General features: G+C 44.6%; 1 non-coding gene across 1 annotated transcript; it reads left to right on the forward strand.

Annotated features, from left to right (window-relative positions):
- The first annotated feature begins 3,309 nt into the window (after positions 1–3,309).
- Positions 3,310–3,416, forward strand: LOC115031863. Its single transcript, XR_003837500.1, has one exon. It is a non-coding gene; the product is annotated as a U6 spliceosomal RNA (small nuclear RNA).
- The last annotated feature ends 156 nt before the right edge of the window (positions 3,417–3,572 follow it).

Raw genomic sequence — 3,572 nt, forward strand, 5'->3', positions numbered from 1 at the left:
CAACATATTACCAGAAAACATGTAATTTTAAAAACTTTCATGAACTCATACAACCCTACTTTCAAATGTGACCATTTCTTTTCTAGTTTACCTAGAAAGAACAGAAGGGCTATTATCTTTCCCTCAAACCTGGTTAATTGTTTTATTTTTATTTTTTAATTTGTATATGGGTGCTCGTTCATCAGACATGCCAGTTGGTGTGCAGACATGCCTCCCGTGTGCAGCACAATCATGCAAGTGTGCCTTACAAAAGTGCGTCTTGATAAACTCCGGCTGGCACTGTTTCCCCAAAAAAAAAAAAAAAAAGTAAAGTATATTTATAATTTCATATGCCACGTTCCAGTTCTGCAGCTAAGTGAGAGAGCAACATGCCTGGGGTTGCACAGCTGGCAAATTGCTGAGCTGGGATTCCGTTGCTGACAGCTGGTATTCATCAGCACTCACGGTCCTCGTACCCCTGCACACTAGGCCTTCCAACCCCGATCTCTGCACCTCTGATGTCTTGTTCAGCGGCGAGGAGGGGAAGGGAGCGAAAAGGCAGATGAGCTGGACTTTATCCAACATTCTCTGTGCATTGATCATTTATGACTCGAGCCCTTATCTCACTTATTCCTCAAAGACACCCAGAAAAGGTTCTATTTCCAATTCATTTGAAAATAAGGAAACTGGGGCTGAGAGAGGTTCGGGATCGTAACAGTAAGAAAATCCATGCTGAGCCAGGCGTGGTGGCGTGGCGCACGCCTTTAATCCCAGCACTCGGGAGGCAGAGGCAGGCGGATTTCTGAGTTCGAGGCCAGCCTGGTCTACAAAGTAAGTTCCAGGACAGCTAGAGCTATACAGAGAAACCCCGTCTGGAAAAACCAAAAAAAAAAAAAAAAAAAGTAAAAGAAAATCAACCCTGAGTGCCAAAGCTCCCGCTCTTTCGACTGTGCGTGGAAGATTTCGTAACATCAAAAAGCAACGTGCGAGGAAAGGGAGATAGACCTCACGCTGATTCCATTTCATTTATTTCTCATTTTTGGCCGTTGCTTATTTTTAAACTCGGTTGTAAATGGCTGAAGAGAGCACTTAGCACTCACGCCACCGAACGCTCCTTGCTGATGGTCGACCTCACGCAAACCTGGGGTGATGAAGGGCACTTGGCAAGTGTGGTTTCTCCAGGAAGAGGAAGAAAGTGTTGCACACACCGAGGCACCGAGCCCAGTAAAGATCTATGGCTCATGGGAATGTGTGTTTCATCCCTAGAGCGCCTCCCCGAGCTCTCAAAATTGTTCAACAATATCTTGTCCCTTCCATGAGTCAATACATTTATTTACTCTCCCAGTTTTCTTTCTGCCTCTCCTCGGCTAGCACACTCTGACCAGAAGCACCTCCGGGAGCAAAGGGTTTGTTTGTCTTCTTCCACGTCACAGCTCACGCAGAGATCAGCCCCAGCTGCAAGGTTCAGGTCCAGAGATGGAAAAGGGGGATTGGCACAAATGAAGACACTGACCACCTGTTGACTTTCAGAGCAAGTGGCTCCCAATAGCTCCAGTAATCTTTATTCATATAACCACAACCCTGCTCGCCCAAGCAGTGACATCATTGGTTATTTTATTAAAAGAAATCATAACATCAGCATGATAAAAGTGCCATCGTTACAAAGGGCCCCCAATAGTTTCCCTTCCTCCTTCCCCACTCCCGCTGGTTCAATGACCCCCTAACCTTATTTTGTACTACAAAAAACAGTTTCAGCAAGCCAAAAATAAATGTCTAGCCAGGCATGTCCTGTAGACATGAGCACATGCCCAGCTGGTAGCAAATGCAGTTACAGAGTTATGCATGGTGAGAGACAGATTAAACATGTGTCGCTATATGTCTAGTCATCAAATAGCACCCCTCTGTCATAAGACGTTTTAATTGCAGTCAGAGATATGCTCACTGTACTGAGAAACCTTTCCTGATACGCACCTCTCCAACCCTAATATCATCTTTCTAAGCACCAATTTTTAAGTCTCTATCGATCAGACATGGCTTGCCTGTTTTCTAAGTCTCTGTTGATCAGACATAGCTTCCCGATTTCACATCTCTGTTGATCAGACATAGCTTCCTCAGAACAGTTATGCAAGCAGGGCCCACCACTCTCCACAGCTGCCCCAGGCTTCCTCAGGGCAACTGTAGCTGCTTTGTCCCAAAATACCCAGGATTGATGGTCACATCTGGAGGATTGATAAAGGTATGGAGAGGAGAGGAGGGTTTTACCCTTCAAAAGAGTATTGAGAGAAATATAGACTCATCCACAGGGCTTTCAGCCTGGCCCGTGACCGACAAAATGAAATCAAATATTGCCATGAGTAGAGACAGCATAGCGAAAGCAAGGAGAGTTGGTAGCCCACGAGATCTAGGTAATAAGTATAGAGGCCACCAAATTCACCACAGGTCCTTGCCAAGTGGGTCATGACACAGTAGAGACCAAGGGGACTCCATGGCCACAGTAGAGTGACATTAGTGAAGCACTCATATACTGTTCCCTGCAGATGCTTCAGGCCACTGCCAAATTCATGCTTGAAAAGATATCAGGACAGGAGCTCAAGCAAGAACTTGGTGAAGAAACCACAGAGGAGAGTTGCTTGCTGGCTCATCCATGCTTAGCTAGGATACATCCCAGGCCCAGGACTACCTGACCCAGGTCTGGTGTTGCTCCTCACAATGAACTGGCCCCTTCTGCAACAGTTAACAAATGTCACCCCTCATAGGCATGCCTACATTGCAACCTGACAGAGACAACACCTCCCTTGAACTGCTAGCTCAGGTGTAACTTGGCTCTGTCCAGTTGACAGTTAATGCTAACTTGGACACCCTCTGAATGGACAGATACAAATATTTCCTAATGCTTTCCCTTTTGGGTTTTTTTTGGGGGGGATGAGGGGTTGAAGGAAACTTGAGTAGTTTATTATGAAGGTGCAAAGGAAGGTTTAATAACTTTCATTTACTTACTCTTATTGAGGTAAAATGTCAATAACGATGAGTTGAACATTTTTCGTCTTTCTAGGGAATGTTTCAGTGTTGCTGCCATCATGTTGTTCCAGCACTATGCCTACCCATCTCTAGAGCTCTACTCTTTATCCATCGAACAGTGATTCCTCTTCCTCCCTCCCTTAGCCTCTGGCAAGTATCTTTCTTTTTCCTGTTTCTCTGAGTGTGACTGTTCTAGGAATCTCATGTAAGTAGAGTCTTACAAAGTTTGTCCTTTTATGTCTGGCTAATTTAAGGAATATAATGTCTTCAATGCTCATTTATATTACAGCATGTATTAGAAATTTGCTCTCCGTGCTTGCTTCGGCAGCACATATACTAAAATTGGAATGATACAGAGAAGATTAGCATGGCCCCTGCGCAAGGATGACACACAAATTCATGAAATATTCCATATTTTTAAATTGGACATAGTACTACCGGAGGATCCCGCAATACCTCTCCTGGGCATATATCCAGAAGATGTTGCAACTAGTAAAATAGATACATGCTCTACTATGTTCACAGCAGCCTTATTTATAATAGCCAGAAGCTGGAAAGAACCCAGATGCCCCTCA

Source organism: Mus caroli, chromosome 8, assembly GCF_900094665.2.
Source record: "Mus caroli chromosome 8, CAROLI_EIJ_v1.1, whole genome shotgun sequence".
NCBI lineage: Eukaryota > Metazoa > Chordata > Mammalia > Rodentia > Muridae > Mus > Mus caroli.